Source organism: Pleuronectes platessa, chromosome 13, assembly GCF_947347685.1.
Source record: "Pleuronectes platessa chromosome 13, fPlePla1.1, whole genome shotgun sequence".
Taxonomy (NCBI): Eukaryota; Metazoa; Chordata; class Actinopteri; order Pleuronectiformes; family Pleuronectidae; genus Pleuronectes; species Pleuronectes platessa.
The window spans coordinates 2177727-2188127 of record NC_070638.1 but is presented as its reverse complement, the minus strand read 5'-3'; positions in this window follow the sequence as shown (position 1 = coordinate 2188127).

The following is a 10401-nucleotide window of genomic DNA, read 5'->3' as shown; positions in this document are numbered from 1 at the left end:
CACACAGTGAATGCAATCAATCTTTTGCCACTGTTTTTATTCTGGAGACGGAAGCTGCAGATCTTCTATTGTGCACAAAGCTGCAGGGCAGTGATTCTGCAGCCACAGATTCATCATCGCTGCCAGCTGAACTTTTAGGAGGAAGGTGTCGTCTGTGGTCAGCCTGTCTGGGAAACGTCCGAGGAGGAGGGATGTGAAAACTGTTCTGACACTAAAGCTCTGGATTTTAAAAATGACTGTTGTCGCGTCCCTCCATGAAGTCTGAGTCGAGAGGTCGAGAAGTCCAGAGAGATTCTCCTCCTTGTCCCTCCAGCAGCTCACTGACTCTGTTCAGACTCCTGTTTGGGACGTTTGGTAAAAAGGAGCCAGTCGGGTTTTTCCAGCAGAAGTTTCTCAGTTATTTACATGTTCAGCTCTTTATCCCAGAGCTGTTCATATATAACTTGCATACAAAACCATTATTTTTGTTTCCTTTTGTTATCAGCATCACTAAATGTACGGACAAGAGTTTATAACTCTTTTGTGCTGATAATACCTGTGAAGCCATTATTTTTTGTAGAAAAACTTCATATTCGAGGCTGTCATATCAAACTGTCTCTGCCCTTTGCATCTTTAAGGTTGTTGATTTGTGGGGTCAGAGGGTTGAACAGTTTTAAAAAGTTGACCTTTCTCAGTTTGAATAAAAGGTTTTTAAGGATAAATAAAGGTGTGGTAGTTTCTCTGAAAAATCTTTTTTTTTAAAACGTGCACCAGCCCCAGTGGAGGCCTAACACTTACCTCAGCGTCAACTGCCCTGACTCACTCTTTCCCAGTGTGACGCTGCACAGCTGGACTACACAACCCTGCAGTGAACACACTGTGACCCAGGACGGCCGGCGTGCAGCGAGAAAACAGATGCTGCTGCTGGAAACCAGTGGAGTGTGAGGACTGGGATGTCAATAGTGATTAGTCCCTTCAGGAGAAAGAGGTCGGAGGGGGAGGGGAAGGGGAGGGGGGGGGGGGGGGGGGGGAGTGGAGCATGTCTGTCACAAGCAGATCTGCATCAGGGGAAGTGAGTAAAAGAAAGACAGGAGTTTACTGTGAGTGATGCAGAGATGCTCCAGGAGGTAGAAGACCAGGATGCACTGTGTGTTGTCTCGGTGTATTGTCACGCAGCGCCCCCTTGTGGTTGGTCCATGAGCAGCTCAGTATTTTACACTTGGAACAAAGTAAACACTGGATTTTTGTCCATGGTTTAAATCTGAAAAAGATAATTTCACCACGAATAACTAGAAATACCGAATCGTGAAAGTTTACAGTGCGGTGAAACCATTCTGCTCTCAGCTCCTCGGTGAGGAGTCGGACTCTCCGACCTCGACTCTGATGTTCAAACTCCCAAAGTTATCCACGATAAAACAAGAGAGCGTGAGTTAATGAGAGACAGGTCGCTCTGCTGAAAGCATTAAACACGAGGGGAAGTGATCGGATCCGTACCCATGAATTCTCCGGGCCCCGGAGGAGAAATACTTTATGGTGATTCCTTCCACAGGCCGAGAGCTGGAGGCTCCATTAGCACCTTCCTGGATGAGGCCGTGGTCACCACGGGGCACGAGGAGGATGAACGGTTGAGACACTGGAGGAGAAGAGACAGATCTTGTGGACACGGATCAGGTTGTGTTGTTGTTGTTGTCGTGTTATGAGCTGAGATGCTTCTTTCTCTGGTGATGAAAAGGACACATTTCATCCACCGTGTCAAAAGATCCTGCAGTTGTGTTACTTTATTATAATAATTGCTATTTTCTATTGGCTCCTTTCACGTGGCTGCAGCACTACACAGGTTTGTCTGTGGATAGAAGGTTTGCTGTGCACTGTAAACTGTAAACTGACAAGATTGCACATCTAAAGATCTTCTTATTGTTTTTGGAAAAATTCATAGAAATCTCCAGTAAAGTTTCAGGGATTTATATTCAGAACAAACAAAAAACAAACAAACTAACAGGGTTGAAAACATTCCTGGTGTAGGAGAAATTTAAATGTGTTTCTGAAGAGTCCTTTATGATGATGTTCAAAGAAAAACCCCAAAAATACACACAAAAGCAGAGTTTCTGTAAAATATCAACATATCTATAGAAATAGAGACAAAACCAACGTGTCTACAAATGTCCTAAATTTCACCTGTTTTTTTACCACACAAAAAAAAACTAAGGGAACTTGGAGACGTGATCAAAACCTTTTCTTTCATTCATATCTTTCTTTATTTGAAACAGTTTCTTCCAGTTTGTCAGAAACTTTAAGTCACAGAAAAGAAACTCACGTCTTTGACCACCATCTTTACATGAGCTCCGGACAGAAGACGGGACGGCTGCGTTTTGACTTCCCTGAACGAGACGGGCCTCCGTCCTCCAGGACGAGCCCTCTGTAATTATTCTGTGTATGATTACTGTTTATGGATTATTTTTACATGTCCGTGGGACAAAGGTCTCAGACACTGGTGCGTAAAAACGGTTTGTTGGAATCAGAAAGAAGAAGAGGAGGAGACACCTCTAATAAATCTGAGGTGAGTTTCTCTGTAACATCTCAAAGGATCGGAGGAGAGAAGGACTGAACGTTTGTTGAAGGAGAAGAATCGTCTTAATGAGGATGTGTGACCTCCCCCCCCCCCCCCACCCCCCCCTCCACGCTACAGAAAACCAGTCCCCAGGTTGAGGTTGTGACGTGAGGAGCAAACCGTGCACACTCACCAAGCTGCAAAGGCAAACAAGCGGCACATGGGAGCCATTGAAACAGGAACAACCAAACAAAATGACTCTTTAATAACACTCTGCAAAGGGCCTTGTAATTGCTTCTAATTATAAGCACTCGCAGCCACGCGCTGGTTTCTTCTTGTGCCCTCTGCGGCCCAGCGTTCCCAGTTAGCCCCCGGCTAGCCGCGCAGCTGAAACCACATGACTGATGCTGCAGACTGCTGGATGGTGGAGGCCGTTCTGCCCCGGCTGCGTTTCTCAGCCGGAGGCCGGTGAGCTGAGCAAACACTGTGTGAAGTGGGCATGTGCGCAGCCAGACTCAAAACAAAATCAGGGAACGTACAAATTTTCCATGTGTTTGGCTGCAGACTGAGAGTTGTGTTGTTTCTGGTTAGCAATTAGAGGATGTGACCGTCCACGTAAGTATAACTTCCTAATTGCGGCCGGCGGCTTCCAAGTTGGATCCCGGTTTGGAAAACAGAAATTTTCTTTCTTTTTCTTGGCGAACGTCCGACCAGAAATTCCAGTTAAATGTTTGTTTTCATTCGATTCCACCACAAGAACTTTTTTAAATCAAACCTGTCGGACTCACAAAGCCGAGGTCGACAGCAGCCGTGACACATGGAGGCTTCTCTGGTGTTTAGTCACAAGATCTGAAAGAGTTCAGCACAACAGATGTTTGCAGAGTTTAAACATCGGTCATCGGGTTAAAGGGAGGACAAATAAAAACAAGAGCAGAAAACACCGAAGAGAAGCAGCAGATTAAAATGAATTCTATAATAAAACGTCATTTAAAAATAAAACTTAAGTAAATGCAAAAACGAGTAAAAGCCATTTGGTAAAAGTATTTTTTGTCCCGTTGTCAAACAAGATTTAAATTCTCTGGATTTGTTTTTTTTTATTTGGATCTGCCCCAAGTTTCAAACTATCATAAATATCTGTCCCATAAACATGTCAGATTTTTTTAATGAATAATCAAGCATAAAAAAAAAGAGATATAATGAATTTCCAATATTCTGAATCTGACTGCTGTTCCAGATCTTCACCAAAATTAAATCACATCTTCTTAGCTCCTCTCCAAATAATGTCATGGAAATCAATTTAGTAGTTTTTGCACAATCCTGCAAACAAGCAAACAAAAAGATAATAAGTTGAATATTGTTTCACCTCTGATGCTCAGATCTGATCAAAGAGTCGTCTAATTCTTTCCATTTCTCTCATTTGATGTATAACAATTAATGGAACAGCATAATTATCAAAATAAAAGTACAGATCATGTTAAACTCCACTTTACATGGTGTCAGAAAAGATGACTGAGCTGCTCCTCCAGCCTCCAGCAGCTGGACCACATCGCACTGGGAGCTGGGCCTTGAACCCAGAGATCAACTGGCAGGTTATCAGCTCCAGCTCCTGTCGACCCGCTGGCTGGAAGCAGCCGTCCTCTGGTCCCGACCACAGATCCCGTGGCTGATCCGCCCTGACCTTTTACCACCGCACTCGAGCTGTAATTAAAAACCCGGAGCCAATGGACAGGAGCCAAAATGCAAAGCAACCCGAGGAGCTGAACCAGTTCCACAGAAACCACGCAACAGCACCTCTGGGCTTCTTCCTAGTTGCCTCCATTCTGGATGAGCTCCAGTGCCGGCTTTTAATCTGAGATCACTGGTGCTTGGAAACACCACAGCTGCAGTTTACACAGCCGGTCACGGCTCGGGCCTCGGCGCACCAGGGCTTTGTTTCCAGTTCACCTTTTGTTTTCAGGACTGGAGCTCAAACAAACCTGAAAGTGTCTCACAAAACCTTGATGGCCTCAAATCAAGAAAACACATTTTTAAGGTTAGTTCAGTGAGATCAGAGTCTTTGGTCCAGAGAACTGTAGTTATTATAAAAATCTTAAGAAGCATAAGATGTGAAAGTCTGGGCTAAATCCAGAGAAATGATCCAGCCTCCTCTCGTCTGCAGGATCAGAGCTTTGACATTTACTCTCTTTCATGAAGAAGAATCTGTATATTTGATCTATGTCCTTTGTGTCAGTGCTCATAAGTTGGTCCCTGTTCATTCTGCAGCTCCAGTGACACCTGGAAGCAACGACATCATTATATTGAGTTTCATACGCAAACCTGAGCCTCACATCAAGTGGTTTTAATTTGAGATATAGTTGGTCTGAACAGGACTTTGCATTAAAGGAGACATTCGCTGCTGTTTCAGTTTTTCTTTCCCCTGGTGAGTTCTGCAGGGTTAAACTTGTGGTGAACGAGAGGATGAGGAGAAGTTTATTTCCTGAACATTAGAGGATCTCAAAGTTTTCAAAGTTGTGACACAAATTAAAGTTCTGAACCTGAATATGAGCAGAATATATCTTCTTTTAAGAATGACCTAGAGAAGTAAAGATTGTTTTTCTTTGAGATAAGAAACAAATCAAAGTTGAGCTTGCTCTTGGTTCCATGTTCAGAAACTTCTCTGTATGTCGTTTTCTACACTTTTATTAAGATGAACTCTACTCTGGCCCACGCAGCTCTATGGCTGATAAATGAATACGAGGCAGTGTCAGTGCAGCTGTGAATCTTCCTGCTCCATGCGTCTGGAGGAAAACAAATAGAGACAACCTTCGTGACCCACACACAGACACACACACTCACACACACACACACACACTCACACACACGCTTCTGGATGTCTTCAGCGCCTGCTGGGTTTCCAGTGAGGAGGCCGTTTCGGGGGGGAGGGGGAGGGGGGGTGATGAATAGCACTTGGCTGTTATCCAGACAATTGTTAACACACAGTCCAACCTGAGACTCTGGGATCATAAATTAGAGCCGTTTAGCCGAGCTGTCAATCAACCTGTCAAACAGAAGCTGACGGACGCAGCACGAGGCCTCCAACACCCCCCCCCCCTTTTCTCTCTGCTCCTTAATGAGTTGGAGCACATTCCTCGTTCCTCTTGTGTATTTCTTTCATTCCTTGAAGTTGTTACTTTTGTGCGTCTGCCTGTCGTTCACATCAGATATTTGTGTCTCCAGCCTCGTCCTCCTACTCCTACTCCTACTGCTACTCCTACTCCTACTCCTACTACTACTACTCCTACTCCTACTCCTACTGCTACTCCTACTCCTACTCCTACTCCTACTACTACTCCTACTCCTACTCCTACTCCTACTCATATTCCTACTCCTACTCTAATTCCTACTCCTACTCCTACTCTAATTCCTACTCCTACTCCTACTCCTACTGCTACTCCTACTCCTACTCCTACTGCTACTACTACTCCTACTACTACTGCTACTTCTACTCCTAATCCTACTCCTACTCTTATTCCTACTCCCACACCTACTCCTACTCCTACTCCTACTGCTACTCCTACTCCTACTCCTACTCCTACTCCTACTCCTACTGCTAGTCCTACTCCTACTCCTACTCCTACTCCTACTCCTATTCCTACTCCCACACCTACTCCTACTCCTACTCCTAATCCTACTCCTACTCCTACTCCTAATCCTACTCCTACTCCTACTCCTACTCCTACTCCTACTTCTACTCCTACTCCTATTCCTACTCCCACACCTACTCATACTCCTACTCCTACTTCTACTCCTACTCCTACTCTTATTCCTACTCCTACTCCTACTCCTACTCCTACTCCTACTGCTAGTCCTACTCATACTCCTACTCCTACTCCTACTCCTACTCCTACTTCTACTTCTACTCCTACTCCTATTCCTACTCACACACCTACTCCTACTCCTACTCCTACTCCTACTCCTACTCCTATTCCTACTCCCACACCTACTCCTACTCCTACTCCTAATCCTACTCCTACTCCTACTCCTATTCCTACTCCCACACATACTCCTACCCATACGCGTACTCCTACTCCTACTCCTACTCCTACTCCTACTCCTATTCCTACTCCCACACCTACTCCTACTCCTACTCCTAATCCTACTCCTACTCCTACTCCTACTCCTATTCCTACTTCCACACATACTCCTACCCATACGCGTACTCAGACTCCTACTCTTACTCTTACTCATACTCATACTCATACTCATACTCAGACTCCTACTCTCACTCCTACTCTTCCTCTTACTCATACTCTTACTCTTACTCATACTCATACTCATACTGGGGCTCAGGCGTACTCTTGGCGTCTGCAGGAATCTGCTCTGGATGGAAACGTTGACAAGGTGACGATGATTCCATCCAAACCTGTAGTTTTCCAACATGTTCTCCTGGAGCCTGGAGAAGTGAGTTGTCACCACTTAGTCCTGATGATTCATGAGGTTGTGTTTTTACTGCAGGAGGATCCTTCATAATTTACGGCTTTGACCAAAATGATCATCTTGTCTCACGCTGCAATGTTTTGACAGTTGGAAGATGATGTTCTATTACATAACTCTTCAGGTACCTTTTAAAATAAATAGTTTCTCGTGTATTGATGCGTGAGTTCGTCCAAACTACTGCAAAGTGTTTGTGTTTTCAGACTCTTTAACGAAACCACCAGTGATTTTTGTCGTGGCACCAAATAGAGACGTTGAGTTTCCTCCCCCGGTGACTTTCTACACACAAACTCATCACAATTTGAATTCGTTACATCATCTTTAAAGTTTCCTGAACGGTTTAACATGCATTGTAATGTAAACAGAGTTTCATGGAGCTGCATGAGGGATGGATGACGCAGGTGTAATGTTTTTCTGTAGTGAAACCAGATGTCTCTCTCTGCATCTTGTAAAACCAAGCACGCGAGATCCAGCAATATAAATAATATGTCCACACAAATAGAAATGTGTCTCCTCCCCGGCAGCCTCTGCACGTACCTCAGTTTGACGTGTGTGGAGTTTACGAGTCTCCGACCTGATCCGGCTCGGAGTGATTTACCAGTTTGACCTGACAGATTGATGAGGCTGCTGCTGGTTGACACTGGGTCTCCTGACGAGCTCCACAGCAGGTGTCTGTCCCAGCAGGTTCCACTGCTCAGCCTGAGTTCTGGGAGGACGACCGGTCTCACGTCCCAAAGCAACGTCCAGACTTTTCCAGAACCAGTCCCTGTTGTTGTGATGGGAAATGACTTGACCTCATGTTGTTAACTGGAAAGTTGAGTCTCATCCCAACAAGTCTTTGCTGTTGCATTTCACTGCAGGCGTCACAGTGAGAGTGTATTTATTAATAAATAAAAGAGTTGTATGAATTGTACGTAAGAATATTTAAGTTATATAGTAGTTTGGGGACAGTGGAGTCACATGTACACACTCAGCAAATCCATTTCATAATATGATGTAGTGCTTCCCTCTACTGGCTGAAATGTGACCAAGCATTTCAAGTGTTGGTACATAATTAAAGTAATTAATGCACTTTGTATGTTAAAAGTTCATTTTCACTTTAATGCAAATGTATTATGATTATATTATAGTTTAAAGATATCTTTAAATACAATATTAATACTGTAGTGGTGGGCATGAGTGTAGTATAACATGAATATTGGTGAAGTTTAATGTGAAAATATTTACAATATAATCTTAAACTCTCATGAGAACCTGGATTTAAATATTTGAATAAATTTACTAGATTTAAATATAGACTCGAGCTATACTTAACAACACAGATCAAATAAGAACATTTATAAATTCCTATTGTTGGTAATTTAATATATATTTAATATAATTTGATATCGTATACTCACAATGTATTTACTTCAGAATTATCTTGTTGATCAATCTTCTAAAACAAAGAAACTTCCTCAGTGTTGTAATAAAACTTCAAGCATCTAGATAATTTATGAAATATTAAATTTTTTATTTTGCCTTCGTAAAACGATGCTCTTAAGAACATTTTAATGTCTCTGCATGTAGTTGAGATCGTTGCAATAGTAAACTATATTTTTTATAAACATTTACATTAATTTTCCAGTTGTGGAACATCGAGTTTAGATATATACAGATGGCACAAGGCACAATAATATAATCATCCAGCAGGGGGCAGCACAACATAGGAAAACAATTACTTTTCTCTTTCTGACTCTCTCCTCTTTTTCTTCCTCTTCTTCCTCTTCTTCTTTTTCTCCAGCAGTAATGACTTTACCATCCACAGTCTCCGTGTGGCTCTGAGTGTTGACTCCACGTCTGAGGCTTCTCAAATATGCCACTGGGAATGTTCCAGGGGAAACTTTATTTTGCCACATACATTTTAATTCTAAGTGCACAGTCATATTCTCATTGCATAACTCCCTGTCAGAGCTGGACCACACTGCAGGCAGGGGGGCAGGGGGGGGGGGGGGGCTGAGGGTCTGGATCATCTCAGCTCCACTTCAGATGCAGGTTCGAGTCCTTGTGGAAGAAATCAGAAGTTCAGGAAGCCGCTCGCTCGGCGATGGAAATCTGTGGATTGCAGTTTGCGTAATGAGCTCCACCTTTTCCACCGCCTCTCGCTCCAATCTAGTTTAACAGCCCTTGAGGTAATTGAGCCAGTCTGTTAGGTGCTATGTGTTAATGTGTCTTAATTACACAGTTGACTCACAGGGCCGCCTCTGTACGACTGAAAGGGGCAAAACGACACATTAAAATGAGAACGCTGCATATTTCATTAAATTTAAATTAATGATTTGGTTATTCGCAGCAGATTGGATTAGTATTCTGCTCAGGAGCCTTTTAGCACGGAAAACAAATGGATTTGGAGTTAATGTTTTCATAATGAGACTCCCCCCCCCCCCCCCTCCCCTCCCCCGCCCCCCCCACTGTGTCATACGAGCTCAATCCAGTTGATGGGGATTTTCACACTAGACTAAAAAGTGCAAAAGATTCATGGCCCCTAAAGGCCGATAAAATCCTTATCTGTGATTAAAATTCACTCTCCTCTAGTCGTTAATATGCTTATTAGATTTCTCATCTCCCTTTTATTTGATGGGGAGATTATTACAGCTTGTGTAACGGTGGCGTTGCGGCTCGTTCTGCGGGACTCAGCGCTCGAGGTCTCGAACGCCCGTCGCCTCGGGAAGACGCCGGCCGGCACGAGGCCTCGGATAAAACTTTCACCGCCACAAAGATCAGGGAGGTGAGCCGGTGCTTTGAGGGCAAGAAAGAAAGAAAGACATAACATCTGTGACCTTTGAGAGAAACACATCACTGACCTATAAAGACCTGAACAGTTTCTCCCTGCAAACCGGTGGCAATCATTCTGACCGGTCCTCGCAGCTCTGACCTTTTTCAACCTTTTCCGGGTGAAGTTTTTCGATGTTAGCCGGAGACCGGTCGGCCTCGTGGTCACGGGGAATGACCCCGACGTGCCCTGAAGCCCACAGACCGGATCCATGCAAACAGACGGACCCACTGAATCCTGTAGTTTGATTAAAAACATGGGTGTGAGTCGTTGTTTTCTGTCAGTTTGGGTTTTACTGACTTTTGCGTCTTTGTTTTCAGGAAACGAGCTAGCTAGCTTTAGCCTGGTGGGTGCGATAGGCTACAAAACCTGTCAATCAACCCAAGAAACAAATCTGATGTCTTTATCGACCGTAGATAAAAGCAGACGATTTGACAGCTCTCGACAAATGAAGCCAAATCGTCTTTATCGCCCCCTTGTGGCTGGCTGCAGTACAGGAGGTCCCAGTGGTCAAAATCTCCCTGATGTGCCTTTTAAATCCCAGCGTCAACATCTGTCCACATGTGGAGTACCAGCGTCTGTGTGGCGG